Here is a 17,622-nt window from a genome sequence, read left to right on the forward strand (position 1 = left end):
CCAGTTCTCTCCCGTGCACGTGAAACATAAAGAACTTGCCTACTCGTGTCTTGCTTGCTGTGTAATTACATTGTCTTCAACGTTCCAGCGAATAGGTTCAAGCTACAAACCTATCATAAACATTCCCACATAAATAAGTGACATCATATTCAGTACTTACTTTTGACAGCTCACTCTTCGGCCGCTCCCTTCTGCCGTATTTTGTGGCAAAATTATCCACACCCACTGCCGCGCTATGAATTGTGGGATATATGGGACCACGAAGCGTGCACCGGACCACGCTTGATATTTGGGGAAATCGACGGTGCATTTGAAGTACACTTCGAATTGGGACAGCCGACCTACCTATGTAGGTCGTGAGCGGCTGTGGACAGCCCCCTTTTTTTTTCTCCATACAAACTTTATTGACCAAACAATGAGTATACAACATATAAACAGCTGTGGACAGCCTGCCTTCGTTCAAGTTTGCCCTTAATTCGAGGTTTTCTGATCGCTAACGCCACGTGCGAAATCTAAAAGATGGACCGACAAATGTTGATCCGTCTCCTGTGTACTGTTGTAATTCCCGAGGAGCTACAAACCATTATCGACATCGCCGGCATGTTTGGTACCTTAGGCTCATCAGAGCCAGGCACATCCAAGTAAAATAATCCACCCAAAACCACACACATTTAGGAATTACTTATCTATCTTAGCTAGGGAAACCTGCAGTCAGCTGAGATTGAAGAAGTCACGTGGATAAGTAACGAAACGTTTCTCCCACTGAAAACGCGACATCCAGATGAACCAAATCAACTGTTTTGGAATCACTTATGAAGTTTAACGGATAATGGTAAATGGCCTGTATTTATATAGCGCTTTAATAGTCCCTAAGGACCCCAAAGCGCTTTACATATCCAGTCATCCACCCATTCACACACTGGTGATGGCAAGCTACATTGTAGCCACAGCCGCCCTGGGGCGCACTGACAGAGGCGAGGCTGCCGGACACTGGCGCCACCGGGCCCTCTGACCACCACCAGCAGGCAACGGGTGAAGTGTCTTGCCCAAGGACACAACGACCGAGACTGTCCAAGCTGGGGCTCGAACCGGCAATCTTCCGATTACAAGGCGAACTCCCAACTCTTGAGCCATGAGCCATGTCAATAACTGAATGATAGCTGGTCATTCGCACACATTCACCATATCATTAAGAAATATATAAAGTTAATGTCCTTGAAGCTGATAGGAGAACATGTAATATTTATGTCCTATCATTCATTTGATCCTCTAACTTATTTGTGTGCATAGAATGTCACAAAAATGTCACAAAGCTGAAAACAGGCGTATTTATGAGTACACAAACAAGCTTAGTCACACACATGAACTGTATATGGAAGTAGTAGTATTGTCACAGTGCATCAGTAAACTCAGAAACCAGTCTTACTTGTTACCATCTATCGTCCACCTGGGCCTTACACAGAGTTTCTCTCTGATTTCTCAGACTTTTTATCTGATTTAGTGCTCAGCTCAGATAAAATAATTATTGTGGGTGATTTTAACATCCATGTAGATGCTAAAAATGACAGCCTCAACATGGCATTTAATCTGTTATTAGACTCAATTGGCTTCTCTCAAAATGTAGAAAAAACAATCCACCACTTTAATCACACTCTAGATCTTGTTTTAACATATGGCATAGAAACTGAACATTTAACAGTGTTTCCTGAAAACCCTCTGCTGTCTGATCATTTCCTGATAACATTTACATTTACAATAATTGATTACACAGCAGTGGAGAGTAGACTTTATCACAGTAGATGTCTTTCTGAAAGTGCTGTAACTAAGTTTAAGAATATAATCCACTCACTGTTATCATCTTCAATGCCCTGTACCAACATAGAGCAGAGCAGCTATCTGAACGCTACTCCAACAGAGGTCGATTATCTTGTTAATAATTTTACCTCCTCACTACGTACGACTCTGGATACTGTAGCTCCTGTGAAAACTAAGGTCTCAAATCAGAAGTACCTGACTCTGTGGTATAATTCTCAAACACATAGCCTAAAGCAGATAACTCGTAAGCTGGAGAGGAAATGGCGTGTCACAAATTTAGAGGATCATCATTTAGCCTGGAGAAATAGTTTGCTGCTTTATAAGAAAGCCCTCCATAAAAGCCAGAACATCTTACTATTCATCACTGATTGAAGAAAATAAGAACAACCCCAGGTTTCTCTTCAGCACTGTAGCCAGGCTGACAAAAGTCAGAGCTCTACTGAGCCAACCATCCCTTTAACGTTAACTAGTAATGACTTCATGAACTTCTTCACAAATAAAATTTTTATCATTAGAGAAAAAATTACCAATAATCATCCCACAGATGTAATATTATCTACAGCTACTTTTAGTACCATCAATGTTAAGTTAGACTCTTTTTCTCCAATTGATCTTTCTGAGTTAACTTCAATAATTACTTCCTCCAAACCATCAACGTGTCTTTTAGACCCCATTCCTACAAAACTGCTCAAAGAAGTCCTGCCATTAATTAATGCTTCAATCTTAAATATGATCAACCTATCTCTAATAATCAGCTATGTACCACAGGCCTTCAAGCTGGCTGTAGTTAAACCTTTACTTAAAAGCATCTCTAGACCCAGCTGTCTTAGCTAATTATAGGCCAATCTCCAACCTTCCTTTCATATCAAACATCCTTGAAAGAGTAGTTGTCAAACAGCTAACTGATCATCTGCAGAGGAATGGCTTATTTGAAGAGTTTCAGTCAGGTTTCAGAGCTCATCACAGCACAGAAACAGCTTTAGTGAAGGTTACAAATGATCTTCTTATGGCCTCTGACAGTGGACTCATCTCTGTGCTTGTCCTGCTAGACCTCAGTGCTGCGTTCGATACTGTTGACCATAATATCCTATTAGAGCGATTAGAACATGCTGTAGGTATTACAGGTACTGCACTGCAGTGGTTTGTATCATATCTATCTAATAGACTCCAATTTGTACATGTAAATGGAGAGTCCTCTTCACACACTAAGGTCAATTATGGTGTTCCACAGGGTTCAGTGCTAGGACCAATTCTATTTACATTATACATGCTTCCCTTAGGCAGCATCATTAGAAGACATAGCATAAATTTTCACTGCTATGCAGATTGTGAAACCTGGCCCCACCTTGTCATGTGAATTCCTGAGGTCAGATGGCCCAGGATGTGAGTGGGCGTGAAGGCGTCGGGGGAGGGAACTCAAAACTGGATTATAGATGGCAGACAGTTGGTGTCGTAAACCACCGCCTCTGTTCAAAGATGGTCGCTCACAGTGGACATAGATGGCTTCTTTCACTCCTCTTTCAAACCATCTGTCCTCTCTGTCCAAAGTGTGAACATTGGCATTCTTGAAAGAGTGTCCTTTATCCTTTAGATGCAGATGGACTGCTGAGTCTTGTCATCAAGACTCAGCAGTCCCAGCACATCCTGGGCCATCTGACCTCAGGAATTCGCATGACAAGGTGGGGCCAGGTTTCACAATGAGCTCACCCAAAACCCTGGCTGATTGGGACACACACCCGCTTTCACACCTTGGCTCAGGTGATTAGAGGATCATCAGGGGGTCCTTTTGTCCATCTTTGGGGGGAAACTCCCACTGGGTTTAAATCTGGGACTCTCCACCTTTTGACCCTAGAACTGAAGAAGCTTCTCGGATGAGAGGTGAAACATCTTCAAGCAACTTAAAGAAGTCCAGACGCTTTTCTTTGCAAACTCCTTTGACAATCAGAACAATGCTTGGATCCCTTAAAATAAATGAAATCATACCCTTCCACTATAACTGTTCATGTTGTTCTCCACCTTTTCCTTAAGCAGACGAGACCCTTATACTGCAGGATTAACCTGAGTGTCCCAGTCCTGGACCGTTTTTTAACCAGGAGGATCCCAGGCCTGATTTTCGGCTAAGCAGGGAGTCTCTGGCAGTCTTGCTAAATCACCTGAACCAGGATCGGCGGCATGGCTGGGGTGCCACAATTGAGACCCTGGTGTTCATATTCTGGTTGGTAAGTGGAGCATCCTACAGGGTGGTCGCAAGAGTGTTTGGGATGCCTCGTTCTACTGTCCACACCATTGTTCACCGCGTAACAGAAGAAGTGGTGGCCATTTGCCACCAGGTCATCCACCACCTAGGCAGTGTCCCGTGGGTTTGCAGGGCTGGCACGCTGCAGAGCCTTTCTGAAAGTGGTGGGTGCAATCAAAGGTTGCCACATCCGCATCAAGTGTCAAGCGGCCCTGATGGTCAGTGCTATAGAAACAGGAAACTGTTTCCATCTATCATCTTGCAGGCAGTTTGTGGCCATCAGGGCTGCTTCATCGACAAGTACGTGGGCTGGCCTGGGTCGGTGCACGATTCCAGGGTGCTTCGCCACAGCCCACTTTACAGAAAGTCAGTCTACCCACCCCCAGGGCATTTCATCCTCGCAGATGGAGGGTACCCATGCCTCCAACGTGCACTCCCCCTCATTACTCCCTACAAGAGGCCAGTACTAGGTGTGGCAGCCCAGCGCTTTAACAGCCACCATTCCAGGGCACGTTCCATTATAGAGTGTGCTTTTGGGATGATGAAAACAAGGTTCAGACCCATCTTCCTGTGCTAGTGACATTGTGGCCCCAGAGGATGAGGAGGGGGAGGCTGGTTTGGATGCAGTTAGTGGTGCTCCTTGGTGGGACTGACTGTCATCTGAGGTGTCAGCCCTGGAGGAGCTACCACCAGACCATGACTACTGTTAAACAGGCAAGTGAAAATTTTCCGCAGAACCTTTTGGTGGAATATAGCACTTTGTCAAACTGTCTGCTACAGAATTACAAGTATTATACTAGTAGTAATATAGCATCCACCATCTTCTGCTTGCATATCTCTGACATCTTAGTGGTGTGGCAGCCATCGATTGAGCCGGCCCTGCAAACCTTGTGGATGGACGATGCCGTGGAAAATGGGAGGAAGCATCCTAAAGCTCTCTTTGCAGACCACCCTGTGTGATCCTCCACTCGCCGACCAGAAAAGACAAACCGCAGGTCTCAGTTGCGGCAGCCCATCATGTCTGATCTGTCTTCAGCAGGTCGAGCAACACTGCCAGAGACTTCCTGTAAATTGCTGGAGTTGGGGAAAGAAACGGTCCAGGAACAGGTCACTCAGGTTAATCCTGTATGAACAAATGTAAATAGCTGCAAATATTTTAGACCTAAAATACTGTTGACGCACTACACATTCTTTTTTTTGTTGTTCCTGATATGTACTCTGTTCTTGACTGAATATCCATTTCAAATCATCATGAGTTAACGTTATGTTTAGACATGTTAATAAAATGGGTTCAGTGACAATTACTGTTTGATTCAATTTATTGAGAACATATGACTTAACTCACAACACAAATCTCACACTGTAACAAAATGCTTTAAAGGGAAGCATCTGCCATTTAGGAAATAAAAGGTGTCTGATGCCTGACAAATTAACTTAATACACAAATGTCACTATGTAAAAAAATAAATAGAATTTAAAGGTTAGCAGCAGTCATTTTGGAATCAAACGTTCCAAAATGGAGAAGAGCCTGTCGCTTCGCTCCCTGCTCTCCTGCGCCCGTCTCTCCTCGACCTCCCTTTGGTGCTGCATGTCCTCTTTGATGAGGTTGAGCAGCTCTTTATCTCGATCCCTCCTCCTCTTCCTCCCTGTAGTCGGTGGATGGCTGTCTTCCTCCTCAGTGTCAGGTTCCACTAGGTTTTGGTCACGCACTGCTGCGCTTGGCCCTGGAGTGTCCTCAGGGAGGGAGGAAATTAGGACAGGAGGCCTAATGGAAGGCATCTGTCCTATCACCTCATCCATGAGGGCAAACCAGGGCCAAGTAGCAGCAGTGGGCTTCCCACTGACTCCCTCTCCTGACCCTGGATACTTGCAATCCTAAGGGCAGAGGAAATACAAAATAACAGTTGACAAATGAATCCATAACAACTCTTAGTGAATGTACATTCACTTACTTGTGTCTTCACCACTTATCTTCTTGATAACGACATACGTTGTATTTTGCCTTTAGGTTATCCCACTTTTTTCTTGCCTGCAAGGGGGTGACTTTACCCTGCAGGCCCATCTTCTCCAGTATAGTCCTGATCACACCCGAAAAATAAGAGAAGACAGAAACCTTGGCAACTATGTTGATCCCTAAATCCAAACGTTTTCAAAGCAGAACACCAGAGGAATACCGTCTGGACATCACAGGTTCTGTACAGCATGAGGGTTAATGAAACCGTACTCATAAATATGATGTGTAAATTGATTTATTCTTGTACCTCCATGCCACAGTGGCAGAATTCTTCACCCCTGTGAAGAGGGGATCATTTTCGCCTCGCAATTTGATAAAGAGACTCGTTTGCTCTTTGGTCCCTAAAACATATCACAAAACAATTAATTGGACAAATATAAATTAGTTGTATGTCAGTGGAAATGCACGACAAACTGCTGGAGCCACCATACTGGTTCACGTGTAATTTTTACGGGGATTATTTACATTACGCGATAACCATAGGCATATGCCCAAAGCCTAACAACACAACCACTACACGGGTTCAACTTTTGTAACACCAGATTTTCAAATACTTACATTTGAATGTGAATTCCTCTCCCACTGTCACACCCGATTGGTCCGCCATTGTTCTGCTCAAAAATTCTTCTCCTGGTTTGGAATTTATGCAACAGATGGCCCGCAATGACTCCTGGGATATAGTAGGACACGAAGGATACATCGGACCCATCCTTCAAATTCGGGGAAAAGTAGGACGCATTTGTCACCACATTTGGAGTACTCTTTGAATTTGGACAGCCTTCGTCCCCTCGCTGTGACGTCATTGCCTCCAAATGTGTCCTTCGGAGTATCCTTCCACTGAATTCGGACACAGCTACTATCCAGCAGTTTCCTGGCCACTACTTCAGGTGGCTCAGAGGTTCTCATTGCTGGATCGATGTACAGGCTTGCATTTCCATGGCCCTGGCTCTTGAGGCTTTCCTTGATTCCAGAGTGTGAGTGTTTCCCTGAGCAGTGTGGTGAGTTTTGCGTGTAGTGTGTTGGTGTACGAGAGCGGAGCGAGAGTGCAGATCAGTCGAGTGAGTGGAAGAGCCCCTTTTCCTCCCTACCCTTGGTTCCTCGGAGCCCCGATCATTCCTTACACTTTGTACTTGGTTCACTTGGTGTTTGTTTCCATCTGTCCGTCTGCGCTCGAGTCCGTTCAGTCAGCCCTGACAGTTACAGGTTTTACAGATGCTTTTCTAATAAAGTTATGTAATACAAATATATGAATTAATTTATTTTTTTGGTAATACAAAAAGAAAGAAACTACAGACAGACACTGTGAATTTTGGGATATTTACAGCAGAGTGTGTCAGGTTTATGACATTTACAGTGTGAACCAGGTGAGGATAAACTGACCTTACAGGACAAACCCATCTAAACTCTGGATAATCATGGACGTGGCAGTGTTCTGTAAGTGTCAGCTAGCTATTAAATGATTAAATCAACACCCTCATGATGCTGAGGAGAGGGGAGAGGGTTTTTTTTGATTAGTTAAGACCTCTTGGCATTAGGGGGTATTTTGACTGATTGATTTTGGTGTTTAACTCCATAGACGTCTTTTCAAAATAAAGGCAAGGATCAAAATTTGAGATCACTTCCAGCAAATGGCCGGTGGTCAGTTTTTCCCTGATAAAAACTGTGAGAACGGGACACCAGTGCCACCAGCATCCAGTAAGGAAAAAAAAAACATGGTTTACTCCCATTTTATAGTTGAATTTATGAAAAATGCAAACAGTGTGATGGGAATAAAATCACATTTTTTGCATTAACAAGCATTAACCCAAAGAGATGTGAGCAGGAAACTTGGTGCGGCTCAGCCTGCTATCCTCTAAACATGCAGAAAGAGAACCACAACTGAGTGCAAAGTGAACTGATTTATCAGTGTGAGCATCCCCCAAATCTGATCTGACTCACTAAATGTATTATAAATGAGGTCTCAGTTGTACGTTTTTAATTTTACATTCCATGCTCCCTTTGGTCCCAGCTGCTCTAATAAATGAAGCCATCTAGGGTAAACACAAATATTAAGAGCTGAGAGAGGTGAGGGGCGGGCAGGGTCGCTCTCTTTCACCGCTGAATCATCTCGGAGAGGGGATTGAAACGACTGAATGGCCTAAATTGAAATAGCTGCAGTTCAGCTCAGAGGAGAAAAATGGAGCTTGAAGGACTATTATGTGATGGGATGACACAGCCGTAAAGATTCATCCAATTTTATGGCCACATAGAGCTGAGACATTAACTCCGTCGTCCCATTCATCCAGCACACGGCCGAGTGCGCTTGTGTGCTTCGTATGAGACTCGATCTGCTTATGTAAGTTTATTTATCTGTGTATCTAAATAAGTCACTATTAAACCAGCTATTGTATCATCCAATCGGAAGCTGCGTTTTACCATCTGAACCTTTATTCATCCGTGTGTGAGAATGTTCTGCAGTGCTCTTTATGATGTGACACATTTCGGAGAAAGCTTAATGGCTGTGTCCGAATTCAGGGGAAGGATGATTAAAATGCCATATTTGGATGCAATGACATCACAGCGTTGTGACGAGGACTGTCCGAATTCAAAGAGCACTCAAAATGTGACGACAAATGCGTCCTACTTTTCCGCGAATTTGAGGGTTAGTTGTGTCCGAATTCAGAGGAAGGATGCTTCAATGCCATATTTGGAGGCAATGACGTCACGGCGACGCGACGAAGGCTGTCCGAATTCAAAGAGTACTCAAAATGTGGCGATAATATGGGCAGAAATCTGCGCCCATACGACAAATGTGTCCTACTTTTCCCTAAATTTTAAGGATGGGTCCGATGTATCCTTCGCGTCCTACCATATCCCAGGATTCATTGCGGGTCATAGAGGAGATTTGTTTCTGATAACGATGGTGGTCGAAGCAGGAGAGGAAAACACTTTAAGCTTTGGGCATCTGCATAGACATGTTTCTATTATTTAAATAACCATGAACCAGCTTGTATCGCGGGTCCCAAGATTTTTCATGTATTGCCGCTTACATACAGCTAATTTAGATTTTTTCGAATTGGTGATATGTTGTGGGGAACAAAGACCAAACGGCTTAATTTATTAAAACGAGGAGAAAACGATCACCTCTTCACTGGGGTGAAGAATTGGGCCACTGTGGCGTGGATGTACAAGAATAAATCAATTTACACATCATATTCATATGAGTACGGTCCTATTAACCTTCATGCTCTACAGCAGCGGTCCCCAACCTTTTTGCGCCACAGACCGGTTTATGTCAGACACGGAGCCTTTAAGGTATCGCGGATAAATACAACCACATAAAATGATCCGACCAAGACAAAAACTGTGGTATTTTGTAAATATAATAATAAACGTGAATGTACTGTGTAACTGTAACTTTATTAGCAGTGTCCTCCTGAAAATGCGCCAATATTGACAGTAACATCCTCCTCTCTGCCGCTTAATGCTCTCTGCTCGCTATGGTAACGTGTAAATATTTCTTTCAAAATAAGACGCACAACTACAACAAGGGAAAGACTCAGGGAAACCGAGTTAACGATAAAAACCCTGAAAACCATAAATTTCACACCAGAGCCTTAACTCTGTGGCCCGGTACCAAACGACTCACGGACCGCTGCTGTACAGAACCTGTGATGTCCAGACGGTGTTCCTCTGGTGTTCTGCTGTGAAAACCTTTGGGCTTAGGGATTAACATAGTTGCCATGGTTTCCTTTCTTCTCTTATTTGTTGTGTGTGATCAGGACAATTCTGGAGAGGATGGGCCTGCAGGGGAAAGTCACCCCCTTGCAGGCCAGAAGACATGAGATAACTTTAAAGAATACAAAATACGTATGTGTGTTATCAAGAAGATAATTCTCAAGAACACAAGTTAATAAATGTGCAATTACTAAGAGTTGTTGTGGTGTTTTTATTTGCCTGCTGTCATTTTTTGATTTCCTCTGCCTTTAGGATTGCAAGTATCCAGGCTCAGGAGAGGGGTCAGTGGGAAGCCCACTGCTGCTACTTGGCCCTGGTTTGCCCTCATGGATGAGGTGATAGGACAGATGCCTTCCATTAAGCCTCCTGTCCTAATGTCCTCTCTCCCTGAGGACACTCCAGGACCAAGCGCAGCAGTGGGTGACCAAAACGACAGCGATGACGAAGCGACTCAGCCACCTACGACAGGGAGAAAGAGGAAAGGAGACAGGGATGATGAGCTGCTAGACCTCATCAGAGAGGACATGAGGCAGCAAAGAGAGGCTGAGGAGAGGAGAGCAGGGGGAGGACGGACAGACTGTTTTCACTTCTAGAAAGATTAGTTCCCAAATGAGTTATGTATTGAGAAATTTATTTATTTGAATATATTTGTTACATTGTTATATGTGTTGCATTAGTTTAAAGGTTTTATGTTATTAATAAATTGATTCAAACAAACAGTAATTGTCACTGAACTCAATTTGATTTACAGGCATTTGTAACACGTATGAACATAACGCTAACTTTGAACAATATTACTTGGATATTTATTTGATAGCAATAAAGTAAATAACAATAACAATTAAACAAGAATATTTCTAATACACAGTATGTAAAGATGGAAAAACAATATTTTCAGTTGTTCACACAGGATTAACCTGAGTGACCTGTTCCTGGACCGTTTCTTTAACAACTGTAATAGATTACAGGAAGTCTCTGGCAGTGTTGCTGAATCTGCCCGAGCAAGATCAGACGTGGATGAGCTGCTGCAACTGAGACCTGCGGTTTGTCTTTTCTGGTGGGCGAGTGGAGAATCACACAGGGTGGTCTGCAAAGAGAGCTTTAGGATGCTTCCTCCCACTGTCCACTGCATCGTCCATCCACAGGGTTTGCAGGGCTCACTCGTGGCTGCCACACCACTAAGATGTTTTCAGAAATATGCAAGCAGGAGATGGTGGATGCTATATTATTAGTATAACACTTGTAACTCTGTAGCAGACAACAGTTTGATAAAGTGCTATGTAAAAAAACAAACAAACAAAAGATTAGATTCTATACGTTTCAAAGATATTTAGTTTATATATTTTATATGATACAGTACATGTGTGAGAATGACCGATGTTGTGGCAAGAAATGATCGTCTGCCAAAAACTGATTTCTGGTTTTTGCCCTAAACTGATTGCTCATATTTAACCTGCTATGAATAACTTGTTGGTCTATAATACGTGAAACATGTCAAATGTTTCCCTCATTAATGATATCAAGTCACCTGCCACCAGCAACATTCCTGTAACAAGGTAGAAGCTGCAATCAGTTTTTGGCAGTGACTTTTATATATGCTTTATTTATCCAGTTCACAAACAATCTTGTTGACATTAGAAATTTATTTTTTAAGAGTAATCTGGCCAAGAGGACAGCAGACAGAGCAACAAATATATCAGTTGTACCTATATTATAACTTTACCAACATACATAAAGATATTACACATATTACACACGGAAACAGTGGAAATCAGTTTTGGCAGGCGAACACTTTTTTGGCACAACGCCGGCAATAATTCAATTATCCATTAAATTAGCTACATAATTCCTAAATGCGTGTAGATTAAAGGAAATTATTTTACCTGGATATGATTGTCTCTGATGAGCCTAAGGTACAAAATGTGCGGGCGGCGACGATAAAGTTTTTCTAGCTCCTCGAGAGTTAAAATTGTCCAAACAACGGAGCGACATTTCTGGGTCCATTTTAAAGTTTTCGCGCTGTGGCGCTAGCGTCCGGAAAAACACGCAAGTAAGGGCGGAGTTGAAGGCTAGGAGGCTGTCCACAGCCCATCTGTTATGTTGGATACTCATTGTTTGTTCAATAAAGTTTCTATGGAGAAAAAAAGGGGGCTGTCCACAGCCGCTCACTTCCTGACTACCCGTCCGTCTAAGGACACTACCTTGTGACATAGGTAGGTAGTGTCCTTATGAGCATCCTTCCCCTGAATTCGGACACAGCAAATATAAGCTGTGTCCCAAAACGTCGGCTGCATCCTCCGGAGGCCGCATTTGAAGGCCAATTACGTCACAGCCCGACGACGAAGGCTGTCCCAATTCGTCGACTCCTTCAAATGCAGCCGACAAATGCGTCCTTCATTTCCCCGAATTTGAAGGATGGGTTGGGTGTGTCCTTCGTGGCCCACCATATCCCAGAATTCATAGCGCGGTCCAGCCAAATTTCAGCTGCCAACAATGGTGGCCGCTACTAAGTTTTAAAATTCGGCTGTGTCCCAATTCAGGGTCTGCACGCTTGAAGTACGCGCACTACGCGTACTACGTATGGTGCGTACTATAGCTGTGTCCCAAAACGTCGGCTGCATCCTTCGGAGGACCCGGCCTTCATGGTCTACGTGGGCCGGGTCCTTCGTAGACCGAGAAGGCCGGAAGTGCGAGGCTGTGAAATGGGACGGTCTAGCCTTCAGATTTGCGTCACCGCTGTGTCGGTGGAGTTGAATAAACTCGGCCGTCTGCTCCTTGCTATCTAAAATATAACAGGACACTGGCGTAAATTCTCGACCGTCTCACACTTCTGTTTAATCAGTTTTCTGTTTCACGTTTATTCAGCTGTGTGAAAATCCCGGAGGAACCCACCCGATGGATTAATAAAGTTTTATTTAATCTAATAATCTAATAACTTTGATCTCAGCCAACCCGATTTACTCACGAACAAATAAAACACCGAAATAAGGCAAACAATTACATTTTTAAGTTATCCGAGTGACTTATATCATGTTTAACCTGAGCAGCGAAAGAGCGGGGGTCTGACAACGATGAAGCTGGGAGTCCGCTGCTCTCGCCGGCTCGAGCAACCACTGAATCCCCCGGTTTGCTATCGGGCGGGTGGGTAACAGACGTCTCCGAAAACGTCGGCGCACTTTTGCAAATATGTGATGTCTTGATAAACCAAGCAGATATTTGAAATTTACACCGCCACTTTCTGAAAATTTGTTAAAAGTTTATTTTGTGACCCAGAAAGATTAATAAGAGTAATTTTAAAACTTAGTAGAGGCCGCCATTGTTGGCAGCTGAAATTTGGCTGGACCGCGCTATGAATTCTGGGATATGGTGGGCCACGAAGGACACACCCAACCCATCCTTCAAATTCGGGGAAATGAAGGACGCATTTGTTGGCCGCATTTGAAGGAGCCTTCGTCGCCTGGCTGTGACGTAATCGGCCTTCAAATGCGGATGCAGCCGACGTTTTGGGACACAGCTTATAAGTACGAGAAGTGCGGAAGTGAGAGGCTTGTGAAATGGGACGGACTAGCCTTCGTCTTGCTGCTCAGGTTGCCTAGCAACCATGATACTAACCGCGAGAAACGTTTCATACAGCTTTGTTTGACAGAAATGAAGGAGAAAAAATGTTTTGTTGTTCATTCATTTTTGTCATGACATCACTTTGATTAGTTGAGTATCTGAGGCTGAGACCACAGGACTGTAAAACATGATAGTTGGGCTTCATTTCTGTACTGAACAGTCATTTTAAGATTAGCTAGTAAATAATAATTAGCTAATGTTGTTCATGAGACTAAAGTCAGTGAAAATATAATATGGCCAATATTATAGTATTGTCAGATTATTATGATATATACTGTATATATATATATATATATATATATATATATATATATATATATATATGTACATTACAGCAGTGAGCTTGAACTATGGGTCAAAGATCAGGGGTGCAAAGCCTCACAGATGATGTGCAGCAGTGGGTCCCTCAGTCTGTCCTCACTCTGGACACTTGCAGTTGTCACACATGGAAATCAAATGTGTGATAAGCTGCAGGATTCAAACACAAGTGTAACAAGTGTAATCAGACAGAGAGAGAGTGCAGGACAGACAGACAGGTGACAGTCTCAGGTGTATACACTGCTACAAAACAGCACAAGAGAAGGAGGATTTAGTGTTTGTGTTATTACGAGTGCTAAACAAGAAGAGTTCCCAGATGGTCCAGTGGACACATGTGTGACTCCTGTGATTAAAGCATCTTTCTTTCAGCTTAACGAGTGAACCGTCAGCTCGTTCAAACACACGTTAAAGTCCGTTTGGCTCGACACCACCGAACAGAGGCAGCAATATAACATAGCTAACATTAACAGTGCAGTGAATCCTGCTTGTGCCGTCATATTCAGGACTGCAAACCGAGCAGCATCACTGACTTTCAGCTCGTTGTGTTTGTGGATATATGACTGACTTTAATTATCCATAAAATCATCACATTCTCTGTAAGATTAAGGTCGACTATATATATATATTTATAAGTAGAGGCTTTAAAACCAAGTTACCGCTGAAAGTACAAACATCACTAATGTCACACAACTTTGCCAACAGTCATGTTTTAATGTTCTTTGTTATTAAACATTTGCACATAAATAAGTGACATCATATTCAGTACTTATTTTTGACAGTTCACTCTTCGGCCGCTCCCTTCTGCCGTATTTTGCGGCAAAATTATCCACACCCACCGCCGCGCTATGGATTGTGGGATATAAGGGACCACGAAGCGTGCACCGGACCACGCTTGATATTTGGGGAAATCGACGGCGCATTTGGAGTATGCATTTGAAGTACACTTCGGATTGGGACAGCCGTCGTCACGTGGCGGTGACGTAATCGCACTTAAAATGCGTACTTCAAGCGTGCAGACCCTGAATTGGGACACAGCCTTCGTCTTATTAATCTTTCTGGGTCACAAAATAAACTTTTAACATATTTTCAGGCGAGAAAGTGGCGGTGTAAATTTCAAATATCTGCTTGGTTTATCAAGACATCGCATATTTGCAAAAGTGCACCGACGTTTTCAGAGACGTCTGTTACCCACCCGCTCGATAGCAAACCGGGGGATTCAATGGTCGCTCGAGCCGGCGAGAGCAGCGGACTCCCGGCTTCATCGTTTTCAGACCCCCGCTCGTTCGCTACTCAGGTTAAACATGATATATAAGTCACTCGGATAACTTAAAAATGCAATTGTTTGCCTTATTTCGGTGTTTTATTTGTTTGGGAGTAAATCGGTTTGGCTGAGATCAAAGTTATTAGATTATTAGATTAAATAAAACTTTATTAATCCATCGGGCGGGTTCCTCCGGGATTTTCACACAGCTGAATAAACGTCAAACAGAAAACTGATTAAACAGAAGTGTGAGACGGTCGAGAATTTACGCCAGTGTCCTGTTATATTTTAGATAGCAAGGAGCAGACGGCCGAGTTTATTAAACTCCACCGACACAGCGGTGACGCAAATCTGAAGGCTAGACTGTCCCATTTCACAGCCTCGCACTTCCGGCCTTCTCGGTCTTCGAAGGACCCGGCCCACGTAGACCGCGAAGGCCGGGTCCTCCGAAGGATGCAGCCGACGTTTTGGGACACAGCTATATACTGGACGCAGCATGGACAGGAAAAGCAGCTGTAGTTGAAACAGGAAATGACATCAAAATCCTTTGGAACCAAAGCAGTCGCCCCCTGCTGGCTATTAGAAGGACTTCAGCGCTGGCTCCACTTCTTACACCTGGAAGCTGTGATCATGTTTAATTGCATCTTCACATCATAATCAAGTCGTGTTGATTATAGCCATCATAATCAACACGACTGAGGGAAAGTCAGGCACAGGTTAAAGTCCAAAAAAAGGGGTTTTATTTAAGCCAAAAACAAATTTAGTTAAATTATACAGAAAAATCTCAATCTTGGGTCCATAAAAGAGGTCACAGTAACAGAACTCTACTCAATAGCTGACAACAACCAACACTACTAACTCAAACTGACCTCCCTAAACGAGACAAAGGGGAGACTTGAATAGTGGCTGATCAGCTCACAAAAACAGTAAAAGGGCTTGAACACACAAACCTAACTGAAACTAACACACCAATGGCCCAGAGCCGTGACATCGCCCTACCTGCAGGTCTCCACATAGGCTTGCTCCGCCCCTTCTCCACCTCCTAGCTCATCAGTCATGGGACTGCAGCTGCTACTGAGCTAAGTCGGAAAACAAACATGAAATCGTACAGTGTAAACTAACTAATTTTAGAATACGGTATTATGTGATTGTATAAGTAAATTTCTTTATCCTGTAAGTTAAGAAAGAAAAATATACGTGTAGAGTTGTGTGTAAGCTTCTACTGTAACACTGATGTTTGGTAGATCTTACCGCTGTGTGGCTGTAACTGCAGCCATCACAACGACTATGGTTGTATAACCAACTTCTTCTTTATGACGTCACCTCAGGTCAGCCATGTCTGTGCTGTCTGACAAACATGGCTGTGCAGTTAGTTGTACTGTTGTACAGTTAGTGTGTTCCAGGTTTGGTAAGTGAAATCCTGCCTTCAACTCTCAGAACCAGAGATGGTCAGTTTCAGGAGATGTTCCTGCTTGAAATGAGCAGGGTGTCCTTTAACATCTGGAGCAGCTGCCGTCTTTTTAAAAATACGAGACATCTGTTTTGTTTTCATGTGGAATTAAAAACACTTCCAGGAGTCAGGCTGTAATCCAGCTCTGCTTTCTCCAACAATTCACCGGTTTTATGGGCACCTCAAAGGATCGTTTTGACATATTTTGTCTCTAAATCCAAGTCCACAATGATCCCACTGTTTTCCCCCACAGTCACAGCTACAGCGTGGGAGAAGATGAAGCTGCGCTCACAGGAAATAGAAGATGCAGCTGCAGTGTACAGGTTGGTAATGAATGTAGTCCAAAATCTGAATAACCCCAATGTAAAAACCAACGCACCTGCACCGTGCAGCACTGAACATGTTGTATTTGTAACAGGACCACATGCTGAACCGTAATAACCACCACCATAACGGCCGTGTGAGTCACAGGATGAATGAGAGAAAACTTAATGTTTTACATCACAGGCTTCAGTTGGTAAGAAATAAAGATCGAAGCTCCAGGATGAAGCATAGCAGGCACTGTTCTTCCTGTTTGACCCGTGCTTTAGATTCATTCTGCTCAGGGCTCAGAGCACCGATGTGGTTTGAAGCTCTATCAGGGTCCGTTTTTTAAAGAGCAGGTGTTGGTGGTTAGAAATCCAAGCTTAAATTGCACGAACATGAAACGTGAAGCAGCAGTCATCGGGTGAGCCAGCACCGACTTTGATTTCGGTCCAAGCTTCTGTTGGGTTTGTAATAAAACATCATCCAAACTGTTGACTCAGTGTCTTCTTTAATAGATGTACACATTACGTTTTTACAGCAGCAGACACCCTGCCAAGGCCATGGTGTCTTTCTGATCGTGTCGTGCCAGACAGCCATCATAAAACTCTTGAAGTGGCTTCAGGTTCCGCCACTGCTAACATCCCAGCAGTGCTGCGCAGCCATAAAGCCCATTAAAGGCAAATCTACCTGATTACTGTTGATTTTTGATGACTTCTTTCTTCTTTCCCAGCTAATCAGTGCAAAGTGCAGTGGGATGGGTCAGTGTGTGTGTCACTGTCCTGCGCTGCTCTGCTGTTTCAGCTTTTTAGCCAGGTTGGGCAGGTGAAGGTCGGAGTGCTGGGTTCCCACTGAGCTCATTGTCAGCCAGGAATTAAGCACCAGCTCTG

Source organism: Oreochromis aureus, linkage group 22 (genome assembly GCF_013358895.1).
Source record: "Oreochromis aureus strain Israel breed Guangdong linkage group 22, ZZ_aureus, whole genome shotgun sequence".
Lineage (NCBI taxonomy): Eukaryota > Metazoa > Chordata > Actinopteri > Cichliformes > Cichlidae > Oreochromis > Oreochromis aureus.